This window comes from Triticum dicoccoides, chromosome 1B (genome assembly GCF_002162155.2).
Source record: "Triticum dicoccoides isolate Atlit2015 ecotype Zavitan chromosome 1B, WEW_v2.0, whole genome shotgun sequence".
Taxonomy (NCBI): Eukaryota; Viridiplantae; Streptophyta; class Magnoliopsida; order Poales; family Poaceae; genus Triticum; species Triticum dicoccoides.
Genome location: NC_041381.1, coordinates 554,734,737 through 554,748,841, shown reverse-complemented (window position 1 = coordinate 554,748,841; position 14,105 = coordinate 554,734,737). Strand labels below are relative to the sequence as shown.

General features: G+C 44.4%; 1 long non-coding RNA gene across 3 annotated transcripts; it reads right to left on the bottom strand.

Moving 5' to 3' along the window:
• Window positions 1-6,175: 6,175 nt before the first annotated feature.
• Window positions 6,176-11,206, bottom strand: LOC119348702. Of its 3 annotated transcripts, none has more exons than XR_005169083.1 (6): window positions 10,851-11,206; window positions 10,617-10,771; window positions 10,265-10,337; window positions 9,409-9,534; window positions 7,746-7,932; window positions 6,176-6,581 (listed from the first exon to the last, which is right to left on the bottom strand). It is a non-coding gene; the product is annotated as an uncharacterized LOC119348702 (long non-coding RNA). The 3 variants fall into 3 exon arrangements; XR_005169082.1 differs by having other exon boundaries at window positions 10,617-10,812; window positions 10,894-11,206; XR_005169084.1 differs by lacking the exon at window positions 6,176-6,581 and adding an exon at window positions 6,734-6,965 and having other exon boundaries at window positions 10,617-10,812; window positions 10,894-11,206.
• Between the last annotated feature and the right edge of the window lie 2,899 nt (window positions 11,207-14,105).

Genomic DNA, 14,105 nt, shown 5'->3' with positions numbered 1-14,105 from the left:
GTAGCAAACCGGATACGTATAGTGGAGCAACCATTTGGAATAGCTCCAAGTGGAGCGTGAAAGCAGCATTTACAATATGACATAGAGAATTGCAAAATACATACGGATCTGAATGTTGCGGACCCGTTGACTAAAACCTCTCTCACAAGCAAAACATGATCAAACCCCAGAACTCATTGAGTCTTAATCATAGGGTGATGTGAACTAGTTTAGTAACACTAGTAAACTCTTTGGATGTTGGTCACATGGCGATGTGACATGTCAATGTTAATCACATGGCGATGTGAACTAGATTATTGACTCTAGTGCAAGTGGGAGACTATTGGAAATATGCCCTAGAGGCAATAATAAATTAGTTATTATTATTATATTTCCTTGTTCATGATAATCGTTTATTATCCATGCTATAATTGTATTGATAGGAAACTCAGATACATGTCTGGGTACATAGACAACACCATGTCCCTAGTAAGCCTCTAGTTGACTAGCTCGTTGATCAATAGATGGTTACGGTTTCCTGACCATGGACATTGATGTCGTTGATAACGGGATCACGTCATTAGGAGAATGATGTGATGGACAAGACCCAATCCTAAGCCTAGCACAAAGATCGTGTAGTTCGTATGCTAGAGCTTTTCTAATGTCAAGTATCATTTCCTTAGACCATGAGATTGTGCAACTCCCGGATACCGTAGGAATGCTTTGGGTGTACCAAACATCACAACGTAACTGGGTGGCTATAAAGGTGCACGGGTATCTCCGAAAGTGTCTGTTGGGTTGGCACGAATCGAGACTGGGATTTGTCACTCCGTGTAACAGAGAGGTATCTCTGGGCCCACTCGGTAAGACATCATCATAATGTGCACAATGTGACCAAGGGGTTGATCACGGGATGATGTGTTACGAAACGAGTAAAGAGACTTGCCGGTAACGAGATTGAACAAGGTATCGGGATACCGACGATCGAATCTCGGGCAAGTACAATACCGCTTGACAAAGGGAATTGTATACGGGATTGCTTGAATCCTTGACATCGTGGTTCATCCGATGAGATCATCGTGGAACATGTGGGATCCAACATGGGTATCCAGATCCCGTTGTTGGTTATTGGCCAGAGAGCTGTCTCGGTCATGTCTGCATGATTCTCGAACCCGTAGGGTCTACACACTTAAGGTTCGGTGATGCTAGAGTTGTTATGGGAATTAGTGTGCAGTTATCGAATGTTGTTCGGAGTCCCGGATGAGATCCCGGATGTCACGAGGAGTTCCGGAATGGTCCAGAGGTAAAGATTTATATATGGGAAGTCCTATTTTGGCCACCAAAAAATGCTCGGGATTTTTCGGTATTGTACCGGGAAAGTTCTAGAAAGTTCCAGAGTGGGGCCCACCAGCATGGGGGGCCCACATGAACGTGGGTAGTGGGGGCAAGGCCCCACACTCTTGGTCAAGGCGCACCAAGATCCCCCCTTAGAAGGAATAAGATCATATCCCGAAGGGATAAGATCAAGATCCATAAAAAGGGGGGATAACAATCAATGGGGAAGGAAATGATGGGATTTCTTTCCTCCCACCTTTGCCAACGCCCTAATGGACTTGGAGGGCAAGAAACCAGCCCCCTCCACCCCTATATATAGTGGGGAGGCGCATGGGAGCTTCACCCTTGCCCCTGGTGCAGCCCTCTCCCTCCCCAATACCTCCTCCGTAGTAGTAGTGCTTGGCAAAGCCCTGCCAGAGAACTGCAAGTTCCACCACCACACCGTCGTGCTGCCGGAGCTCTCCCTCAACTTCTCCTCTCCCCTTGCTGGATCAAGAAGGAGGAGACGTCCCCGGGCTGTACGTGTGTTGAACGCGGAGGTGCCGTCCGTTCGGCACTAGGATCTCCGGTGATTTGGATCACGATGAGTACGACTCTTCAACCCCGTTCTCTTGAATGCTTCCGCTTAGCGATCTACAAGGGTATGTAGATGCACTCCCCTCTCTCTCGTTGCTAGTTTCTCCATAGATAGATCTTGGTGACTCATAGGAAAATTTTGAATATCTGCTACGTTCCCCAACAAAGACAGGCAATGTCCAAAGCTAGAGGATCAACTCAAGTACCTGAAATGCCTGAAGAGCCAGCTGCAGAAGGAAAGAAAAGGAAGGAAAGGGTCAAGAAGACCATGGCCAGAGTTGTTGGTCAACCTTCCATGATGGAAGAGGAAGAAGAGGTTGCTGCACCAGCACCAAAGGCACAGAAGCTTATGGGTGATGCTATAAAGTCAGGGGCTGCAACATCAAAGCCCAAAGAAGCACCCAAAGCTGCCTCCAAGCCCAAGATTGCACCAAAGAGGAATACCAGGAGTATACCAACAGCTGAGAAGAACAAGGCCCCAATGCCTAAGGTTGCTGCTGAGGAAGGTGAAGAAGGGCAGGTCCTAAGAAAGCTCAAACCCAAGATTCCAGACCACAATGATGCTCATCCTGTGGCTGAGAACATGAAGATCAGGAAAGACTCAGGGTTGAGGCTATGGCGATTGTCTGATCCATATGCCACCAGGAGAAGGACTGCTGTAGATTACAGGTTCCACACCAAGGAGCAGCAGGACTTCTATGAGACAATCTTGTTGGATAGAAGCCCATAGTGTATGATATGAGGTGGGTCGACTGGACCTACATGAAGGAAAATGAAGAACACTATCCTGGAGTGCAAGACAGTTTCATTGCTTATGGAGTTGCAGATTTTGTTAGGTAGAAGCTCACCAACTGGAATGATGAACTCATTATGCAATTCTACTCCACAGCGCATTTTTATCCAGATGGCAGGATAGTATGGATGTCTGAAGGAACGAGATACCAGTCAACCATTGAGGAATGGGCAAGTCTGATCAAAGCCCCAAAGGAGAGTGAAGATGACTTGGATGTATATGCCAAGAAGAAGATGGGACACAATTCTATGTCACATATGTACAAAGAGATCCCAGACAAAGCCCTTGAGACTTTCTCGTTTGGGTCAGTCCATTTTCTTCTGTCAGGGCTGCCTACGATCAACTAGATCTTAAGGCACACTCTTTTGCCCAAATCAGGTGACCACAACATGATAAGAGGGCATGCAATTAACTTGCTTCACATTTTTGATGTGCCCCAGAAATTCAAGGTCATGAGCCTTATGGTTGAAACCATTAAGAGGACTGCAGCAGATCAGAAGAGAAGTTGTGGATATGCCCCACAGATTCAGGAGTTGATTAACTCAAAGATGGGCACAGGAAAATATCAGTTGGATAAAGAACATTTTGCTCTCTACCCAGACTTTGAGGACAATCAAGTTGTCATGAATGAGAATGAACCATCATCAGTGCAAGCTCAAGAGAAGAAGGAAAAAGCAAGGAAAGAGAAGGCTGTCAAGATGCCAACTCAAGAGGAGGCATCTGAGTATTTCTTGAAGAACAAACAGGAGCAGCTTGGTTACTTGATAGCATCAACACTAAGGATTGAGAAGGGGTTGGCCACCCTAACTCAAAACCAGGAGAGCCTGGAAAGAATCATAGAACAAAAATTCTATGATCTTGATGTCAAAGTAACTGAGATTCAGTCAGTTGTGGAACAACTGTAGGATGACATGCAGGAGAGGAAGGGCAAGACAACCACAGATGCATTTGCCAGAGTGCCTAGAGCTCAGAGGTCAGCTGCAGTGCCTATAACAGACACAAGAGCCACATCATCTGCACCAGCTACAGCTCCTACAGCTCCAGGGCAACCACTCCAGCACCAACTCCTCCAGCTCCGTCTACATCAACTGAAGTCTTCGTCCAAGGAGCCATCTCTACACCACCACCTGAAGACCAAGCCTGGGAGACGATCTAGCACTATGCATTTTCTATGAACTTTTTGGTAACTTGTTGCCAAAGGGGGAGAAAAATGTATAGATCATGGGTTTCGAGAGAGAGAGATTTGCTGTTTTTTTTTGTTCTCTCTTGTCTTCTTGGTTGAACTTGTTTGCTTTTGATTGCTTGAGATACTATGCAATTACCTGTGAGACATTGATGATCATGTGTTTGATCATAAGGTACACTTATGCTTGATTATATGTTATTATCTTACCTATCCTTATATGATCATTCACTTTGTTTGGTGATGAGTGCATGTATTCAATCTTTATTATTTTGAGCACTCCACCAAGATGTATTGACATGGAAGAGTAACCCATGAGCCTAATTCCTTGTGCATTTGCAGTCCAAAGCAAATCTTAAACTATGCACAAATTTAGGGGGAGCTCTTGCTTATCACATACTTCTCAAAGCGACGATGTTTTTTCAATCTTATTATCATGTGTCGAAGCTTTGATCTATATGTTGTCATCAATTACTAAAAAGGGGGAGATTGAAAGTGCAACTATCCCTAGGTGGTTTTGGTAATTCATAACAACATATAGCTCACTGAGCTAATGCTATTCCAAGACTATTATTTCAGGAAAGCTCAATGAATAGCATGGCATGGATGATGAAAGTAGATCCCTCAAAATATCAAGGAGAAAGGATTGGCTCAAGCTCAAAAGCTCAAGACTCTACATTTTATATTTCAGTGATCCAAGATCACATTGAGTCTATAGGAAAAGCCAATACTATAAAGGAGGGATGAGGTGTTGCTTAATGAGCCTCTTGCTTCATGTGCTTAGTGATATGCTCCAAAACCCTCAACTACTTTCTCACATCCTCATTTGACCTAAACCTAAAGCAAAAATCGGTCACACTGATTCTTTCTATCCGGCGCCACCGAGTTCAAATGTCATAGCCACTGCCACAAACCCTAGGCAAATCGGTCTCACCGATAGGGATCTCGGTCTCACCGAGATGGGATTGTAATCTCTCTGTTTCCCTTTGTAACGTTTCGGTCTAACCGAAGTGAGCGATCGGTCCCACCGAGATTACAATGTAAACTCTCTGTTTCCCTTTTGTAACATTTCGGTCTCACCGAAAAGAGCAAATCGGTCCCACCGAGTTTACCTGACCAACTCTCTGGTTAGCTAATTACCAAAATTGGTCTCACCGAGTTTGTGTAATCGGTCTCACCGAGATTACGTTATGCCCTAACCCTAACCATATCGGTCCTACCGAGTTGCATTTCGGTCCCACCGAAAATCCTAACGGCCACTAGGTTTACTAAATCGGTCTGACCGAGTTTGTTGATTCGGTCCCACCGAGATTGGTAAATTGTGTGTAACGGTTAGATTTTGTGTGGAGGCTATATATACCCCTCCACCTCCTCTTCATTCGTGGAGAGAGCCATCAGAACAAACCTACACTTCCAACTTACCTGTTCTGAGAGAGAACCACCTACTCATGTGTTGAGGCCAAGATATTCCATTCCTACCATATGAATCCTTATCTCTAGCCTTCCCCAAGTTTCTTTCCACTCAAATCTTCTTTCCACCAGATCCAAATCATATGAGAGAGAGTTGAGTGTTGGGGAGACTATCATTTGAAGCACAAGAGCAAGGAGTTCATCATCAACACACCATTTGTTACTTCTTGGAGAGTGGTGTCTCCTAGATTGGCTAGGTGTCACTTGGGAGCCTCCGACAAAGATTGTGGAGTTGAACCAAGGAGTTTGTAAGGGCAAGGAGATCGCCTACTTCGTGAAGATCTACCGCTAGTGAGGCAAGTCCTTCATGGGCGACGGCCATGGTGGGATAGACAAGGTTGCTTCTTCGTGGATCCTTCTTGGGTGGAGCCCTCCGTGGACTCGCGCAACCGTTACCCTTCGTGGGTTGAAGTCTCCATCAACGTGGATGTACGATAGCACCACCTATCGGAACCACGCCAAAAAAATCCGTGTCTCCAACTGCGTTTGAATCCTCCAAACCCTTCCCTTTACTTTCTTGCAAGTTGCATGCTTTAATTTCCGCTTCCTATATACTCTTTGCATGCTTGCTTGATTTGTGTGATGATTGCTTGACTTGTCCAAAGATTGTTAAAATATGCCAAACTCTAAAATTGGGAAAAGGTTAAGTTTTTAATTGGTCAAGTAGTCTAATCACCCCCCCTCTAGACATACTTCAAGGTCCTATAAAGTTAATGACAAAGGGGAGATATATATTTGGTGGCAAAAGTAAGCCAAAATGATGGGTTATTAGATAGCGAAAGCAAGCCAGAGCAGCATTGCAAGATAAGAATCATATATAGTTCTGCTATAAAGCCCCAGCGATGCATCAATGTAACTAATATATAGTAGTCAACATGAAGAATGACAAATAATTCTTGGAGCAGTGCCCTTTAACAAAAGGCGAGGACAATCAGACAACATCTCGCATAACACATCACAGTAGCTAGTGGTATGACACCTCATTTGGAAGTTATTGGGGCCAAAGGATATTCAATGTGGCATCATTTGCCCCATGAAAACCACATGTGCAAACACATCATGCTTTCATGCTTGACTTTGTCTCCTATTCACATAAAGTTTTTCTCCAAATGGTGTTGAAACGAACGGTGACAGCCCATGCTGCTCTAACAGGAGATCAAGCAGCATTCTACATATTGTATATGCATATACCTTCACTTCGGTGATGTATTCACATACAGTTTTTCTCCAAATGCTCGGCTCATCCTGTGTTATAAAAAATTACAGAAGAGTCACTTATAATTATTGGAGCACTAAACCCGACATAATTCACGGTCTGGCTTATATCCAAGTGTCAATTCTGATGTTTCCATGTTTATGTCAGGCAAATGAAAAAGTGAGATTGAATAAGAATAACATGAAGTCAAAGAAAACAACGTTCTATACATATTGAGTCTGAATATTTATTCATATACACATAATATATAAACATTTAGATAGAAAACTCAGTACAATCTCTTATTTAGTGTGATTAGATAATGAATGGTGATAGTAGTTTATCAAGACAATTATATGGAGCAAAAGTAGAAGTAATATCATGGCTTGAGCATCGACAACTTCCTCTCCAATCCACCTTTGTAAGTACAGTTTCTGCAGGTTGATTCCATTGGTGTAATTAACATTAATAAATAAAAATATACTTAGTGATAATTTAACTAAAGTGTAATTAACATTATTAATAAATAAAAATATACTCAAAATGATAGTTTAACTAAAAGTTCTATACAGGACGATAACTTTCATGGCTGTGGTACCCACTTCAGCTTTGTATACAACTGTGCAGGAGGCCATTTATAGCAAAACAAGTTGGATTCTGAACCTGTTGGAACATGAGATCTATGGTTGTAAGACATTTTTTACGCAGGGAGATAGACCAACATCAATATCATTTACAGCCAGTCATAAACAAAATGGTTGTAAGCCATATTTACAGCCCAAAACTCATGAATTTTTCTCTCTATGATTTAGCAAGAAACATTCAACATTTTAACTTACCTGAGCATGGGTCAAGTATTTAAAACTATTTATTTTTTCAAGCGAAGTATCTACAACCGTGCTCAGGCAAAGAAATAATCCATGCAAACTAACGGGGAATAGAGAAGGTATTATTCTGAAAGAAGTGGTACATAGCACAAGACAAAGATTATGTATTAAACATAGAAGATTTTTCTGGTAGCAAGGGTAGAGAAGAATATTAGACCTACTCGACTAAGCTTTAGAGAGGAAGTGGACCATAAATTCTTCAATAAAAAATCACCAATATATCAAATATAGTTTGGAGGCTTTCCCAAGGCATTGGTTATCTTGTTGTGAACAGGGGAACAAAGGAAGCACAAAATAAGGTAGAAAAGAAGAAGAATAGAATGCTACCTGCAGGCTGCGGCAATTGTGCATGGAGGTGGCTGCTTGTATTGATCAGTTGACAACAACGGGGTAGGGCAGAAGAGATCCTTGATGAGGCAGAAGGACCCCATTGGTTGTATGTAGCATTTGTATTCTTTTTTGTGCTTGCTCTGTTTCGCCCTGTTTTTGCTGTTGCCCACAGAAGCGAGGCATGCTGCGCATTGCCGTAGAAGCGACGGGCAAACCAAAATGAATAAGAAAACTGAATGCCAATAAAATCTAAACAATATGCAGAGATAAGTAGTTGTGCACAACTATATGCAGATATAAGTATGTCAATATGTTGTCTACAATAAAGTAAAATCATACATTCATAGGTCATTAGGTTTGTCACAGACCTTATATCATGAAGTAAAATCTATACACCTTATATCATGAAACGGAGGGACTAATAGGGGGAGAAGAAGTTGATAAGATTGCACACATATTAGTTCAAAGTGAGAAGGATCACAAATCGAAACAACATAGTAGGGTCGATGTTGAGTTCAAATTTTTGGACACCTATAGTCCCATGATACTATAATAAGGTGATCCTCCATGTTTCTTATTACTTTAGCTGCAACATGATTTTGAGCTGCATGTAGTTCCTGGCCTAACGTAGATTAGACAAAATTAAATGGTATGGATAGAATAGATATCGCTAAAAGTGTTGAACTGCTATAGATATAACTGAACTCTGATTAACATATTTATAGGTCATGAGACAGACAGTAAACAAAATAGGTGAAACATGCAAATTCTCTTGGTCATTAGCAACGACAGATGTAACCGATGTATGGAAAGAGCCTGAGTTGAGATATGTATTGGGAGGAGTATTCTAATAGAAGAGTGAGGTAGGATTTCATCTACCAGAACATATTAGACGCGTCACATAAGGTTTGTTCTGTATTTTTTAAGTAAAAAGGTAGCAGGACAAGAATAACAAAAACCTGGGAGCAAGTGAAAAAAATATGAACAGAATATTACAATAATAAACATTGCTAATGGAGCAGGAAGAGATAAAACAATTTCAAGGGGAACCAAATAAAGAACAAATTATCACATCAAGATGCTAACAATACATCAGTGAAGCAAAGTTGTAGATTCAGGAATCATATCCAACCCGGTAACAAAATAGTGATAATTCAGTACATCCCATTGATGCATTTCATATGATATGTAGTATAAAGCACCAATAGTTTAAGGTTTAGAACAACACCATAATAATAAGTTTGTTGGCAACCTGTTGAGAATTAACTGAAATATACAAAAGACGTTTGTTGGCACCTAAGAGGCTACCATGATCAACTCTAGCTAGGTCGAACCATGCTTATGTGACACCACCCTTCTTCCTTTTGTGCAAGATCAACATCATATTTTAGTGTGATTGATCCATGTGATGGTGCAACAATAGAAGTATATCTAGAAGTAATGCATATAGACAAAAAAATAAGAATGTCATACAATAGGTTAGCCATATACAGTCTGCTATGAGCCATTCAAAATCTAGGTGTGGTGCTGCTGAATCTTGCATCGTGCATAACAAAACACAATTTTGAGGGTGCACTATTCGGTTGAAACTTCTACATCAAGTAAGAATTTGTAATCTGAACCTAAAGAACAAATAGAAAGAAGAATAGACATTATATACCTGCTAGTGTCTCATGCTTCTTCTTGTGATAACTACTTTTGAATGCAATAAGCTTGTAGATCATTTTTACCTTACCGATACTTTTTGAAATTGCATCAAATAACAAAAGCTCATAAATCTGATATCCTGGATCATGAAAAAAAACCATAAATACCACTGAATCATTACACCATTGAGTCTATTTGTGCTGATGAAACGGAAACTATAAATCAGACATTATCGGAACAAAAACAACAAATAAAAGCAAGTGGACCTAGGTGAACTTTTTCATCATACCACACAATAAAATAATGCTTTTATTTACATGGAAGGCATTACTTCTAAATTTCTAACTTACGTAGATCTTGTTGATACAACACTTATATACCGCATTTTCATAGAATAAAAAAACCCATGGTTTCGTTGCGCATAACAGAAGACCAAGCATATATATGCAATAAGCCATAGGTTGTGCAGATGTGTTAGCGACTCTACTATTTTTACAAAAATGATGTGACCAAAAATAGAGAATATCAACAACTTCTAAAGGTCTATGAGACCATCTAGTCTGATTTGCTCATATAATCTAATTGCAACTAATATATGATTACGTCAAAATATAACTGAATTTAGGTTTAGTTTTATCCTGAATTGTTCCACCTGATCATAGAATAAAACCAAACCAATATTAAGCACCCTTTGTTCTTTAAGCAGATAACTAGATGTTCGTCAAGATATATCTGAATTTAGGTTCAGTTTTACTTTCTTCCTCTTTTCTGCAATGGTTAGGGTACTGCATTAATCCGTGAAGGCTGAAACGTTGTTCAAACATGTTCTGCAAATTAAAGAACAAAGAACCCACAGAATAAAACCAAACCTAGGTAGTCTGACGAGCATCCAGTTATTGTGCCACCTGCTCACACACATGCCTCTCATCCCTTATCTTGTCCCTGCCAAATCACAGATGAACCAGGTGATGGTCAGAGAGCAATGAGGCAAATCATTATGAGCACAAGGCAAAGCACCAAACCAATCAAGGGAGACACAATTAAATACACAAAATGAAGAAAGAGACAACTCCTTTGATCCCCACAATACCTGCAAAATCCACCACCACGAGATGTTTTCGAAACCCCAGCACGTCACAGCGGCGGAAGCCAATAATAAACCACGAGTACCAAATTCGACAAGAAAGATGGGCACGAGATACGATATGACCAGGAACCTACTCGATTTGCAGGAGAAGGTGCTGCGAAACCGGATGGAGCTCCTCCCACTTGGCCGTGTATCCCGCCTGTTCCCCTTCCGCCGTGTACAGCCTCACCTGTTGCTGCTGCTCCGCCTGCGGCTGCGCCCGCGCCTGATGCGGCCACGGTGAACAGCCCTGCCCCAATTGCGTCCACGCGGTCAGAGAGAGGAGAGAACCTGCAGTAGACCATGGAGAAGGAGTGATGGGGAAGCACCTGCAGAGGACGTAGGAGGAGTGCCGGGGGAGTGGGGCTGGACCTGGACGGCGGGGCAGCGGAGGCGCCGGCCGGCAAGGCGCGCCGCGGCGGCTGGCTGGCGGTGGTGTAGGCAGGCTGCGACCCCATCCAGATCGAGGGGGGCGAGGCCTCCCTCCCTCGCCCGCGGTCCCGGTCGGCTGCGCGTCGTGGCACCGGAAGACGGCACGGGCGTGCGGTGCAGCGGCGGCCGGCTGGGCGAAGGAGATGACGGCGACGTGGGGCTGGACCTGGACGGCGGCGTAGTAGGGAGGCGCGGGCGGCTCTAGGGTTTGGAGGGAGGGAGAGAGGCGAGGCGGGAGGAAGAGGAGAGGGTGCGGCACGAGTGGGGGAGGAGCGACGACCCCGCGCTCACCCTGTCGAATTGGATATTTTTCCAAGCATGTGAAATGACGGAAATGCCCTCGGCGGGGCAACGAATTTACACGCGGTGGCAGGAACGAGAGGTAACTATTCATTGCAATAGTGTCATCGGTTCGATCCAGCGGCTGAGATCAATCCGGGGCGAGATCGGACGGTTCAAATCGCATCAAGCAGATAGATCCAACGGCCAGGAATCCCAAAGCGGTGAGGAGCCGGGAGGTTCACTGGATCTCTTATTTCTCAATTTGCCAGTCAATTTATAACATCTGAAAAACAGATATACAAGCAAAGCCTGCATCATTATGCTCTCGGACACAAAGCACTATAACAAGTGCAGTCGCAGTAATCTGATGATGCTTTGGGTTGACAAGGCTTAACCTGTCATTGTACTAACATGCCACACTGAATCTGGTGACTGATGAAGTGATGAGCATAGATACCAGTAGATCTCTGGACTGGACCTTATCCTCCCGCTGTGCCTGAAAACGAAATTGCCACTTGCCAGAGCCTGATATCACTGGGAAAAATGGCTGGTGCATCAAGAATTCAACAATAGGCACTGCCACCTGTCCACCATTTGTGTCATCTCTTTCTCATCCCCTGTGGCTGTAGCTGGAGGGGCAAATCATACGTTGATTGCACTGTCGTCCGGTACGGCACAGACAGTTTTGCCGGAGCAGGACCGCGCATTATGCAACACTACTACAGATGGGTTAAATGGGGGTCACCCGGCGATGCATGGCATGTGCATGTGCGCTATGGGCATGTTACATGTATCCGGTCGATCGGTCCCCGGCACGAGGCGCCAGCAGTTTCTCCGTGTCCCGCCACCAACCGTTGGGGATTCCCGCATCTGCATCAGCGGGTAGCATGGAATCTCTGTTGCTATATTTCGTAAACTGTACCAATACATTTTACTGCAGAACGGAACATCATCTTCGGATTTACAGGTCACAGCAAAGCAAAGCTAGGAGCCGCAGCTCCAGCTCGATCTTTGCCATTGCCCCTCGCACGGCTGGACCTAACAAGATCGGCCCGGCGTACGTGCGAGGCCAGCGGCGCCCAGCGAGACGACGGGGAAAGTTCCGGCGCACGGAGGCAACTCGGGCCGTGCCCAGATCCCAGCACAGTGCTGCGGTGTCCGGTTCCCGGCCGATCGAGACGCGGCAACCACCTGTCGCCGTCCGTCGCCCACCCAACCGACGCGCGCGGGGGGGAGCCGTCGACCGCTCGTCGAATCGTCCGTGCCCTGCCGTCCCCGAGACGCCGCCACCAACCTACGCACGCCGCGGTAGACCGATCGCTGGACTGGGATCTACTCCTACGTACGATAAAAAAGAACCTGGACTGGGATCGACATGACCGGTGGTTTGGATGGCGCTCTCCTGTCTTACTTCACTCGCACAGCAGTTCCACTTCCAGTCCCCCCTGCTCGTCCGGCTCATGGCATGCCTGCCTACACGCTCGCTGGAATGTTTGGGTTTTTCTGGCACGAAATAGTACAGATGCCACAAGATTTATCTTGGCACGGCAACAAAGTACGTACTCGCCGGAAGTAATTCTAGGGGAACCGAGCCGCCCGGGTATGATCTCATCTCATCTCGCGCTTTGGATCGAGCGACGTACCTCGAAAGCAAGGTGGATGCACGCGCGCTCTCTAGGGTCTCTCGTTCATGAGTTGCAGGCGCATGTTGCCGGCATTTGACTACACGATTTGTCAGAAGGAGGGACTTTGACAGGCTGCCGGCTGCCTCACACTTATTACATATCCATACCATCGCCTCGAGTTGAGAATGATCATCTTTTTTCTTGGCAAACGGAATGAATGATTATCATCTCATCTCATCGGGCAGCAAATCATCCACCGACCAGACAAGCCAGCTGATTATTCTGATCCCCACCACCAGCACATGCCCACGTACAGTATCTTAACTAGAGCCTTATCGGCATCTATCGCAGTGGCCGCAGCAGATCCCTAATTGCGCACGGTCCCACATGCCAGCAACATTATTTTCCTTTCTGGAGATTCAATAAACATGGTTGTGATGATGAAATTGGTTAGGATAATTTTCTATCAGAACCGTCTTTGATTTGAATCCAAATATCCAAGTAATTTTGATTGTACCCCTGAAAAAGTATTTTGATTGTAAGAGATATTTGACATGCGAACATAATTTGATTTGAATCCCAAGCACGGTTGTTAGGAGCAGAGACCCTTACAAACACACTCTTATGTAAATTGAAAAATATATCTAAGTCCCTGGGAATGTCGAAGTCTTCTTCATCAGGAATTCAATGGTTCCACATCGTAGGCGAAGCATGTCGCCGCATTTAGGCCTCCGTCTAAGCGAAGCAAACTTGTTGAAACCCAACAGTTTATAGAAGCAGCGTCTAGGAAGTTTGATGTGCACCAGAAGACGTCGGCGGCCGCTATCTACCGTTTGTGTAGCAAATCGTCGCATCGGGGAAGAAACACCGAATATGGTGTGTAGAACACGTAGGTCTAGCCAACTGAACTTGGGGAACACAAATCTCGCATGTTGCTTTGACGAGGCCGAAGTTGGCGAACGTTTGTCGGTCGGAACTAGAATAGAAGGATTAAGATGCAGAACCATGTTGTCTACTCCGTGGAACAATGCAATCAAGACAAATTTGCAGAAGCAAATGCCAGAGCCAAAGAACCAGATATTGGGACACACAATACTCCACACCCTCCCGACAATTAGAAATGGCACCACCGAAACCAGGGTTGGGTTGGGACCTTATTTTTGTTGTCGCCACTGTCCTGCCAACGCCGCTCGACGATTAACCCAAAAGTGCATAATCGAAGCACCGGGTCCTCACCCCTCCAAA